At 36.2% G+C, this 13,206-nt stretch overlaps 1 protein-coding gene across 1 annotated transcript in view; it reads left to right on the top strand.

The window, feature by feature from the left end:
* The first annotated feature begins 410 nt into the window (after nt 1–410).
* The window catches only part of LOC133519182 (5-hydroxytryptamine receptor 2A), a 98,450-nt gene continuing 85,654 nt past the window's right edge, over nt 411–13,206 (top strand). Inside the window, exon 1 of the mRNA XM_061853149.1 lies at nt 411–2,812. The gene's annotated coding sequence lies outside the window, so the exon portion shown is untranslated. The remainder of the gene's footprint in view (nt 2,813–13,206) is intronic.

The raw sequence follows: 13,206 nt of genomic DNA, 5'->3' as shown, positions 1-13,206 counted from the left end.
GTAGGTCTTTTCTTTTCGATCTGCGGTGGCAGCATGGTTCTATTTTTATCACTTGTCACTATGCCCTTCATGACAAATGATAAAGAGCCGACCATCTTAGCCCTATTCATTTGGAGATATTCTAGTGGTTGATTATCAGACCAATTTTCTCTCCTTCCTACTCTACTATCCTAGCCTTGGCCTTCAGGTTGCTTTTGTTTTGAGCCTATAGCCCCAAGTCATCAGGATATCCAATGATCTAATGTTTGCATTAAGCAACATTCGCATTCATTGTATAAAGTTACTGCGTGACACCTGTATGTACCTATCAAAATTGATGTGCTGTTAGTATTTGAATTGATTAAATATATGAAAATACTATATTTAAATAACAAAATGGTATGAAATTATTCATTGAGAAAATTGTTCCGGTTATAGGTCAATAACCATATTTAACGGAGCCGTAATATCCGGATCTTATGACCCGATATCCGGATATTTCGGATATCCGGATCTCAAACCCTACGCGCAGCGATTGTTCCGAGACAGTTTGTTTGACACTTTTGACGGGCAACGAGCACAAATCTTTCTTCTGGCATTAAAACGGAACTATTGTTTTAAACAATCATTGAGTGAACTAAGTAGTCTAACGTTTTCGTAAGTATATGGAAAAACGCGATTTTTCGAATTTAATAAACATTGAGCGTACCTGTATTTAATTTGTTGACTGTCTGTCTGCATACTCAGAAACCCTACTATTTTTGCAGTACATGCCACTACTCGTGCCTCAAGAGCCGTGCTTCGTCGGTGCATCTACGCGCGTTCCTTCTCTTGCCACTAATCACGCGCTTGTCGCTTCTGTGTATTTATTGGTCTACGTTTTTGGTACTTGATTACAAAACTGCATGTTCCGTATAAAAATGCCAATTTTTTATGGAGTGCGAATTTAAACAAAATCAAATGAATATGATTGCATCAATTTCCAATAGTATTAAAATTTCCCCCGAAGTACAACGACAGTAAAACATGAAAAACTACTTTCCGGGTGTCGCACCATGGTGCGAATTTGACATTGGATTTAGATATTTTTTCTAATTATTTACTCAATTTGCACCGAGTACATTACTTTCCCCAGACCCGCAATGGCCAAAATAGTTTTTTTTTAATGTTGTATTTTTTTTTACCTGTTCCGTAGCTTAAATTAACATAAATAACACGTGCGAATTTAGATATAAGTGTTGTAAAACGTACGCCAAATTACACCGAGTACACCTTTTTTCTCTTCTTAGTTATAACCATTACATTATTTTCAGCCGATTTCACCCCTTTCCGGGGGGGTGAATTTAGTAACGATTGTATAAAGTTCGATTTTTAGCCCATACAAAACAATCCGTAGTGATTTTATTAGTCCTTAGAATTAGTTCCTGACTTTAGTGAAATTTGAGTTAATTTGACCGTACTATAAAAGCACGTCATCTATATGAATCATCTACAAGTATCTCTTTTTAGTTACTTGAATTTAGCGTAGAAATGGGACATATACTTGAATTTTACGTACAATACAGAGACAAAAAATAGTCTTGGATTTTAAAAACGCCAATATTTTGAAAAATACAGATCATTTCACAAAAACAGTTTTCGAAAATGTTGGAGATACTTGTTTTCTGCTTAGGGCAGCCGAGACATGGTTAAAGTGGAGGCGCTTTCCATATAGACTTTCGTACATTGACCCGCCTGTTGCTATCTCTATTGCACGTGAATAATTAAATTGCTGTCAAGCTTGCACAGTGACATTGACAACCAGCATCACGGGTTCATGAGGCGGGACAGCAATATAATTATGCGCGTGCAATAGAGATAGCAACAGACGGATCAGTGTACGAAAATATATATGGAAAACGTCTTTGCTTTAACAGGAGAGATGTTGCTTTTACGAAAGCGCCCAATTCCTAAATAACTACTGCCCCTACGACCTCTGTCATGTTGAGACACTGGGGAGCAAACATGGCAAAAACGGAAGTGAACGACGTCAGAGGTATATAAAAAGCAGAAACGCACTGCCAATCCTCCAACCTCCTACCGTAAAATTGAAGAAAGGCCCAGAATGCGAATGTTAGGCGGCAGCCACCCCGCCCAAGGGCAGGAAGTCGCCAAAGGGCCGGTAACAGCCCCCGCCACCGATGTACGTGCGAATCAGCAGCAGCGCATCGCATGTATGTACTCATGCCAAATTGCTGCTTTTTAGTACTAATAGACAGAGAAACGGATATGGCAAAACTACAAGAGTTCCTAGTTGACTACGGAACCCTAAATAGCTCTCTGTCAGGTCGCTGCGTAAATGACGTTCTTCGCGTAGCAAAGACAAAGATTAATACGCAACAAGTCATGTTTCAACACGGTCGGCACACTTAAGTGGGAAAATAAAATAGTACCTACATCAACAACTTCAATTAATTGCGCAAGTCTTGTCCGTGCACACAGGGGCGCCGGGCGCGCCTGTGTGGCGCGTCGGACAGGTGCGGGCCGCGGCACTCGCAAGGGGGCCGCCGGCGTGCTCGCTCTCCGCTCGCCCGCGTCCTGGGACACCCTTTGCCCGCGCGCCCGCTAAAACTTCGCTATTTTATTTTGCCCAATAACGTTAAACTCTTTATTTTCTCGTTTTTTAAATGACGACGTGAATTACAATAAATTCCGTTATATATGTGATAGTAGTGAATTGATTTTAAAAACGATTGTAATTTAAGTGAGTGATTGATTCAATAAGCTGGACCGCCACTTAAACTTACCGATAGTTTTCAACATTTTAATTTGAAAAATAAGTGGCTGCACCTTGGTAAGTTATTGCATTGTGGGCATTAATGCGGTATTCAAACTGGATTACTTACAATTTTTTGATCGGCTATATTTTAGTTTTCGATTGTGATTTCCTTGCAGATAAAAAAAAGTTGCCTTGCAGGTTTTCGAGTTCGAGGCATTTTGTAAGTAGATTTTAGCAGCGTCTTTAATAATATATGTACCTCGATCACAGGTTATGTGGATTTTTTCAACACAATTGATTCTGACCTTTAGGTACTTTTTTGGTACATAGGTATTTTAGGTACTATCTTGTCAATTAAGCTTTTTCATCTATTAGATATATTTATACATTATTTGTGTTATGTGTTTTTAGAACAATATTGCAAAGCGATTATGTAGCTAGGTAATGCTCATTAAAACGTAAGTGCTTTTTTAATGTAAGATAAAAAAAACTATGTACGATAATAATATATTAACAGGAAGAAAATAGTTTTTTATCCAATATGCTTGGAAAGGTTCACCTTACTGTAGCAAAAATAGTACGGGAAGTTCTTCATTATGGTCAAACTCAAATTATAAAAATTCAAACCATTATATTTGTTTTATTTACTTTTATATTTTTAATCTCTTCGCTTCGCGTCGTCCGACAAAATCGAAACTCATCCACGAATTATTCTTCTCGGCCTCTGCAATAATGTACTATTGGTGCATTTTCCTTTTTATTTAAAGTATTTAATCGTCAAGAACACAAGAACAACGAAAATCGTTGTACATAATTTCCTGATAGTTAAGCGGCCAATTTCGTACCTACTATTGTAATTTTTTTACTAAGCCACGTTGCATGGTTTTTAACTTGTTAGGTATTGTAGGTACATTCAGCAGTTGATGCACAAAAGGATTGAGACGTGTATTTAATTAACATGTAATAATTTAAATAGTTTTAAGCCCAATTTAATTTTAGTCGTCCCCTGTGTGGTACATTACTGAATTAAAATATACATATCATGTATATTATCTACATCTCATTCTATGGAAAGTGGGCATAAGTTATTTAACTACTTAGTTTTTTACGGGTTTTCGGTTTGAAAAATGTGATACCGCAAATGCAAGACTCACCAAGGTTTGCTCATGCACCTTTAATGTGCTGTAAGGGTGGTATGTCCTAAACGGTTAACGAGAGTCAACAAAAATCTGACGCCCGAATGACAGACAGTTTAAATCAATATTTAAATACTTAAATAGATAAGTATTAGGGGACATCTAACACAGATCATCCTAGCCTCAAAGCTTGTACTATGGGTACCTACTAGGCAACGATATCCATACTTGTATAGATAAATACATACTTACTCGTATATACATAGAAAACACCCATGACTCAGAAACAAATACCCGTGCTCATCACACAAATAAATGTCCTTACCGGGATTCGAACCCAGGGCCATGGCTTCATAAGCAGGGTCACTACCCACTAGGCTAGATCGGTTTTCATAATCACTGACTTAAAAGTTCGTCTTAATGTTGCGTCTAATGAAGTAAGATATGAAGTAGCTTTTTATGATCTAGTGTATAAAATAAAATCTTCGTCGAAGACCACTTCGTAGAATAAACTCTTTATTTTACTCTATATTAAGGAATTCTATAAGACCAAGGCAAGTATACAAACAGTCAAAGTACACAATTAAACTTCATGAAATGAATAAATAAATTAAATTAATTTATTCCAAAAAGTAATTTAGATTTAAAACTAATTATATCACATAGTACTCGTAAAATGCAATTCAATAAACACATAAATTTAATTAACATATTAACTCATATAATTTACAAGCTCTTATTTAACTTGCAATGTATGTAAATTGTACCTATGTAGGTAACTATGTTTGTACGGGTTGTCAAAGAAGCTGAAAACATGTAAGTTGGGTGACAATGCAATATTATGGTACCATCGAGCTGATCTGATGATGGAGACAGGAGGTAGCCATTGGAACTCTGTGATGAATCAACGCAACCTAACTGTGTTTCTGGATGTTAGAATTGAGTATTAGTGGCACGTGGAAAGAAAAGTACAGTCAGCAATAAAAGCTTGTATCGAAAATGAAATGTTTGACAAAATTTTATTATTTTTGTGTTATTCTTTTTTCGAACGAGTGAGCGAAGCGAAGCTTACATTCAACCTGGAACACGGCTGGCTAGGGAGCACGTTCCAGTAATTTCGATGTTTTTAAACTGAACTATCAGATGATAGTATGTTACGCAATAAATTAAGTAAAGTTGTTCTAATTCAAATGAAATTAGGTAAACGTGTAGTTGAAGGCATTATATTTTATTATCTAGATTATGACCAGGCTTAATCAAGGGGCTATGGAGCTAGAAGAGCCTATACTCGCCAAGAGCGTGATTTCAGTTGAAGGATAAACTAAGGGTAACTTAGATTATTAAATTCCAAAGTACCTGTCTTTCTGTTTTTAACAAGTCTGAAGTCGAACTTCTAACGATTGTGATAGCATCTCTTCCATCTCGCTCTCAATCGCCGGATACATAAAAGGGTATTTGAGAATGAAGCAATCCAGGATTACCCTCCCACACTACGCTTGCGAGAGTAGCACGCCCTGTCTTCTGTCTGGCTCCAACCGTCGCGTAAATACGTGCGTGGCGTCCGCGCGCGCCTTAGTTGACTCCGGCTGCCAATGCAGACGCACGGTACTATGGGACTTTTACAAAACGGGGCAATAATGGACAAAGTTCGTTCACAATGATTTTCTCCTTATTTGAATTCATTGGTCTGATCATAATAACTTATATCAATCTGAAAGGCCGCTTAATATGAATCTGTCGTCAAAATTGGGACAGACGCCCGCCATCGTTAATTTCTTATTTTTTGCTCTAATCATGATGAATATGTATGTCTGTAGATCCGAAAATATTTAATATGAATTCGTCGTAAAATTGAGTTCGGGGTGATTTTTTTGAATATATTAGTAAATCAATATATTTAAACCATAGCAATAAATTATCATAGATATAAAAAAATAAACATGATGTTTTTATAATTGAGCTGTATGTAACCACGAGGTGTCACGTAGTAGTACATTTCGATGCTAGTGCGGAAAGAATGACATTTCCGCACGTGTATCGAACGACGGATTTTAAAACAGTTGCAAAATAATAATAAGAAAAACAACAAGTATTTTTTATGTTATGTTCTATAACACAAAACAATTATAAATAATAAACATTAAACTATTATTACTTCAGTATCGTTATTTACAATTATTTGTGTATCGTATATTTAAATTGTATAAAAACAATATCGAATGTTGCCTTTGGAAATTTAAAAAAAACATGCTTGCAGTAAGAAAAAACGCCTCTTCTTTGACAAGCGTTTGGCAGCTATTCCGTTCCATTCAGACAACATATTAAGAACGGTTTTTCAATATTCAATATCAAAAAGTAAACGTGTAATAATGATGAAGAGGTAAGTAATAAGATACGATGGGTGGCTGAAAAATAATCTACCTAAAGCATAGTTCATATAGAATTGGCATATATAGCAATGTTTAAAAAATAATAATTCCATGGCGGGAAAAAAATGATAATTACAGTTCAATCACCAACCTTCAAAGTATTCATGTTGAAAATATTATTTTCCTAGCTTTATGTATTTTAAAGTTTTCGAACATGAAAATTGAGAACAGGAGATTGAACGTGCACAAATACTTCCAAAATTCTTATCGAACCCGGACAAAGACAGCTAAGTCGCTTAACATGCTAAAAGCTAGTATTTGTAGGGTCATAAAACGTTACAAGGAGACTCTATCAGCCGACAGGAAAACACAAACTAATCCGAGGTCTGGGACAAATAACAAGATTTTGGGAAAAAAAGTCCCAAGGTCACTCAAACAAAATTCAGGACAGTCTAATTACGATTTATCCCAAATATTCAAAGAAACTTCTAGAAAGATAAAGATGATTCACCTCAGAGGTGGCTATAAGAGCTATCGAGCAATAAAACAGCCAAATCGGACTGTTAAACAGATCCGACAAGCTAAAACACTAGCTCGACTATTGTACGACCCAGTATTGACAAAATTCGAAGGTTGCTTGTTGTTGGACGACAAGACGTATGTAAAACTCGATTTTAATCAACTACTCGGTGCGAAGTTTTATATGGCCAATAATAGAGGTAATTTACCCGAAAAATATAAGTTCGTGAAACTTGAAAAGTTCGCAAAAAAACATATGATATGGCAAGGAATTTATAATTGCGGCTGTAAGACGAAAAGTTCTATAACATAGTCAACAATGAAGTCGGACCTTTATATTAAAGAGTGCTTAGAGAAATGATGTATTGGCATTTATTAGAACCCATAACGGTCCTGTGAAATGTTGGCCAGATTTAGCCAGCTGCCACTACTCAAAAAAAGTTTGGCATGGTTATTAGCATATCGGGCCAATTATATGCCCCGCGAGATGAATCCTTCGAATTGTCCCCAATTTCAATCTATCAAAAACTATTGGACAATCATGAAAAAAAAAATAAGACTAGTCAAATTATCCAGGGTATCAATTCATTGCGATCTACAAGAAATCAACACGCCAAAAATGTCGACAAAAGTGTTGTGCAGAAAATGACGGGGGTCCATTATGAAAACGGTTCGTAATTTTTTACATAACAGAGATTTTTTTTTATTCATACATATTTGACAGCTAAATATATTACTATTTAAAATTCACCATTCATAACTTTCTTATTTTATTAACTTAAAAAAATAACAATCTTCTAGTGCGTACCAATTCTATACGAATTATGCTTTTTTCTTCTATGTATGGACTTGAAGGCGGTGTTGCCCGAATTATGCTTTAGCCTATAAATATTTTTTTTTAAACTGGCATCTATAAATTCGTGATTATTGACTATTCCTTTTTCAATATTTCAAACTTTTATTTGTCAGCTGCTCTTCATTTGTTTTTGACACTCGAATGCTTGCAACATGTCGCAACAGAAAAATAATTTGATCAAAATTGAGCAACATTGAGTGATTAAATTTCTCACTGAAGAAGGAAATACGCCCTCGCAGATAAAACAACGTATGTTGCCCGTATTTGGTGATTTGTGCCCTTCCGATTTCACAATAAAGTTCTGGCCTACGCAATTTAATCGGACCGCGAAAGCCTAGAAGACGATCCTTGTAATGGATGACCGATTTCTGCCATCACTGAAGAACACTGTGACCAAGGTGAAAAATATAATTCTTGAAGACCGACGAGTGAAACAGTGGAAGATAGCTAGAGATGTGGGCATTAGTAAGGAACGGGTAAATGAAATAATCCATGGTTATATAAACATGTCTAAGTTTAAGTGCCCGTTGGGTCCCGAAAATGTTGACCGCATTAGACAAGGACAGACGTGTCAAATGTTGTCAAAAGTTTTTAGACATGAGTCGCGGCAAAGAGGAAGAATTTATTTCCAGGATTGTGACATGTGATGAGACTTGGATTAGACAATGGGACCCAGAAAGTAAACAGGAATCACTACAATGGAAATTCAAAGATTTTTTTTTAAAGTTTAATGTCGCTATTTGACTAATGTAATAAATGCATTTTCTCAAATGTGCAATGAAATATTGATGTTATGTTTTTTATAATAGGCTGCGAAATATGAAGTTTCAGGTGCGGCTATCCTATCCTGCCACTGTGTATAAAAAAAAATCAACGATTTGGTATGTACTTAGTGCAGTTTTATTTACATAATAAATCCACATAAATTTGTGGCACAGGCATCATGACATTCTGCTACTATGCGTATAAAAAAAAAAACAATCAACGATTTGGTATGTACTTAGTGCAGTTTTATTTACATAATAAATCCACATGAACATAACAAATAACACATTATTATATTTTTTTTCTTAACCATACATACACACATATTAATATTTCATCTAAATATTAGGTAGTGGTAAAAATGTCAACTCAAACGTGTCTCTAACCAATTAGAAAAATAAGGTTTGGCGGGAAACTTGACAATTTATCGCTGTAATTCTGTTTTATAGAATTAAATTTTGTTGTTTGTAATCTTGTTTTGTTATAAATAATTCAATATGAGTTCGGACGAATCTACCGACGAAGAAATGATTATTGATTGCACCCCAGCTGAATTCAGAGTCGAAGCAGAATTTGCTATACAGAAAAACCAAAAAATGCCCAGAGTTTCTCAGAACACGTGTTTTTAGCATATCAAAAAAGACAAAACAAAAAGGTCGAAGAAGGTTTCATACTATTTTATGATTTATCTTACCTCAGGAACTACTAACGCATACAGGCTGCTCCAAAGTTAAAAAATTGTAATTTGTTAATTTCTTCGTAACCGCTACACCGCTTGTTATGATAGTTTGTATACTGGTTCTAAATACTCTATTGCATAATGTACATTTCGGCGTAATGGCTAGGGACACCCTGTATTTGAACCGAACTGAACTAAAATGTATATTTATACTTAGCTTGTATATAGCTTTTTTTTTAAATATTACATCGGTGGCAAACAAGCACACGGCCCGCCTGATGGTAAGTAGCCTCCGTAGCCTATGTACGCCTGCAAGTTCAGATATTACATGCGCGTTGCCGACCCTAACACCGCACCCTCGTTGAGCTCTAGCAACCTTACTCAACGGCAGGAACATAACACCATGAGTAGGGTTTAGTGTAATTTGGCTGCGGTTTTCTGTAAGGTGGAGGTTCCCCAGTTGGGCTCTGTTCTAGATGTAGATTGACATCCGCTGTGCTGTGCCCTACCACACAAACCGAGATGACATTCACAATGCTTATACCTCTCTTAACGTCCGCTCGAAATTTATATATAATTTATATATATATAGCTATCTATTTCTGACGTCCCTAGTGGCTGTTGACAGTCATTGTGTAGAAAGCGGCACCGGTGTTGCTCCTGATTGTTTTTACTACGGTAGTTTCAGGGGCCCGTCTAGTTAGCGGCGGATCACCGCCTGCTTCGATGACGTGTACAGTTGGCTGACAATTGACTAACTTTATTCGATTATCTTCCTATGTATTATTCTTTTGGTGGCCAGTTTTACTGATGGGTTTATTATACAAGGTGCCCGTGAGCATTGCGAGATATTTTAACTAAGCATTCCTGGTAATATTTAGAAACTAAAATGTCATATAAAATTTTCTGGATTAGGCCTAGTTTCAGAGAGAATTAAATGTTTTTCGAAATCATATGCCGGTACAAAGCACATTTTTGACTGCGGTATTGCCACTTTGAGGTCTAGTCTGGACATACTTATTGATTGACATCGAAAAATTAAAAAAATGTATTCGAGAGGCTACCCCCAAAGAAAAAAAAACTTTTTAGTTAATTTTAGGTTATGTGTTTATCAATAGAAATTACGTTTTATGTAGGAGTGTTCAAAAAAAGGGAAAAAAAAAACCAAAAAAAAAGGTTTTTTTTGTCGAATTTCACAAAAAGTCATATAATTTTTTTTGCTTCTGTTGCCATCAGGAATGCACCATTAAAATCTCTCGCAATGCTCACGGGCACCTTGTATAACAATATGCTTATGCATATGATTTATACATACACTACACAAACCTATATTAAAATACATTATAAAATTTAAGATCGAAGCTCCGAAAATTGACATTGCCATTGAATAAATAGTTTCCATGCTGCCGTTGCTAGGGGATGCGCAAGATAAGTTGCGCACGAAACATGATAGACCGCGGGCCAGGCGCTTTCGTCAATCATCGCCTCCCGGTTGATACTTGGTCACGTGATAGTTTAGATGCTATCATGAATGAAAAAAAATGTGAGCCATTTGTATCGCGGTGGAAAATCCGTCAGCTGGTCATTGATTAGTGTATGTTATTATTGTAATATCTCGGAGATTTCACGTTCACGTCTCTACTAGAGCTGCCCCTAGCGGACACGCTCTCAACTAATAGTTACTTTGTATACAGTAACACACACACACATTTACACAATTGTACACACATATGCATATTTGTGGGTTCTTTACCTACAGGTAGCAACAATTTTAATAGTGGAAACTGAATTATGTAGTAATCGTTTTACCGATTTCCGTTGCATATGCACAGTAAACTACATAAATCAGTTTTTAAGAATAAATAAATGAAAACTGATATTGAATTAAGTACAATACATTATTTATAAGTACTAATTTACGTACGTGCCACTCCAAGTAACTAAGATAAATGCAAATACAGCGGCGCCTAAGTGCACTACCGAGTAAATATCTCAACAGTAAGTATATATGTAGTGGTAGCAACAATTTATTTCCTGACTTTATGTTTTAAATAATAATCAAAGCCGTTTCATTTTCTTGGTCCAAAAATTTGGGTTTTCCCATCATAATCTCAATTATTTTTAATTATAATCCTGATTAAAGTTTCGCAGTAGCAGCGAGTTTAATCCAAATGAATGTATTTGGTAATGGCTGGGAAACCTGCAATAAGTAGCTTTAATCCAACTTTTCATTGATTAAACTACGGATTTCGATTAATTTTTGGTCACATATTTCATAGATTTTAGAACTACCAAGCTTTTTATCTCCAATTTGCGGTGGGGTGATCTGGGTGTTACAGCGCATGGGTATATTTTTCCTTTTCTAAGTTCACTGACATTGCCATTGACAGAATCGGACAACTTATCGAAGAAAAGAAGGATACCTGCCGTGTCACAACTGTCTGGTAGATTTTCAACGCCTGAAAATGTATTTACAGTTAAGATTCTATCAAATTTATTATAAAAAGGTAAACATTATTGTCGAGGAACGTAGTGAAATATGTCTCGGCTGTTACATACTCGTACTGCTTCTGGCGTTCAGAGGAGGATAGACAATTAAAGAGGGCCTACCGCGAACTGCGAATGAAGTTTTGCCTCTATGTCGCACTTGGTCACTACTTTAAAAAAAAACACGTATCTGAAAATCATCAAGTTTCTAGGAGGAACAATAAACATCCTGAAAATATGTGTTGATTAATCAAATAAGTTCTTGTTAGTTTCATTGAGATACTTTGATAGCCAGTGATTAATTTTACAAATATTCGAATAAGTAACACAATCAAACACTTTTTATTAAATTTACAGCTATTCGTAAGATACAAGATTTTTGTTTTAGTATTGACTGAAAGTTGTTAAGTTACGATAATTTTGCTTTAAATTTTATGGTACAAAATGAAACGAAATGTATGTTTTTATGTTAATTAAATTAACTAAGTAGACTCTCTTAGAGTAACAATATTCGAACTTAAATAACAACGTTCTTCGTAAAAAAAGATCGGGTCGAATTATTTTTCAACTATACATGCAGTAAACTATCGTAAAATGCATGGAAATCTTTTGGAAAAATTGAAAAATCGCCGTAGTTTCGTTTTTTAATAGGTACGGGTCCAGAATACAGCCGAGGAATCGCTTGATGTTCTGAACTATCATTGAATCTTTGGGGTAGAACAGTCCAGATGTCATCAAAGCGAAGTTTAAACTCAATCGGACTGTGAGTGTATATTATATAGTGTATATTTTAAAGCCCTCAAATCAAAATAGATGTATAGTGCTTAAGTGTGCCATAGTGTTTGAAAAAACTCCAGTGTAAATAGTTTACATTGTACTTGTTAGTCAAAAATGCCTCTGTTATTACTTCTACAAAATCGGCAGGCACATGAAGTTTTCTGTTTTTAGGGTTCCGTATCCAAAGGGTCAAATGGGACCCTATTACTGAGACTTCGCTGTCCGTCCGTCCGTCTGTCACCAGGCTGTACCTCATGAACCGTGATAGCTAGACAGTTGAAATTTTCACAGATGATGTATTTCTCTTGCCGCTATAACAACAAATACTAAAAACAGAATAAATTAAATATTTAAGGGTGGTTCCCATACAACAAAAATCTTTTTTTGCCGTTGCACATGCACAGTGTCACATTCCATCTGTGTGTGGCCCCTCTTCTTCCTCGCGTTATCCCGGCATGTTGCCACAACTCATGGGAGCCTGGGGTCCGCTTAGCTACTAATCCCGAGAATTGGAGTAGGAACTAGTTTTTACGAAAGCGACGGCCATCTGACCTTCCAACCCAGAGGGTAAACTAGGCCTTATTGGGATTTGTCCGGTTTCCTCACGATGTTTTCCTTCACCGAAAAGCGACTGGTAAATATTAAATGATATTTCGTACATAAGTTTCGAAAAACTCATTGGCACGAGCCGGGGTTTGAACCCGCGACCTCCGGATTGCAAGTCGCACGCTCTTCCCGCTAGGCCACCAGCGCTTCATGCTAAACATAACAATAGGCTTCATTTGTTGACAAGTTATCAATAGTAAACTGATAGCAAGCAAGTTTAATTTGAAATATAAAGCTCCTGCTGCTGAAAAAGGCACCAGTGCTGAAAAAGGGAA

This window comes from Cydia pomonella, chromosome 1 (assembly GCF_033807575.1).
Source record: "Cydia pomonella isolate Wapato2018A chromosome 1, ilCydPomo1, whole genome shotgun sequence".
NCBI classification, from domain to species: domain Eukaryota; kingdom Metazoa; phylum Arthropoda; class Insecta; order Lepidoptera; family Tortricidae; genus Cydia; species Cydia pomonella.
Note: the sequence above shows the minus strand (reverse complement) of the source record. Positions and strands in the feature narration are given on the sequence as shown.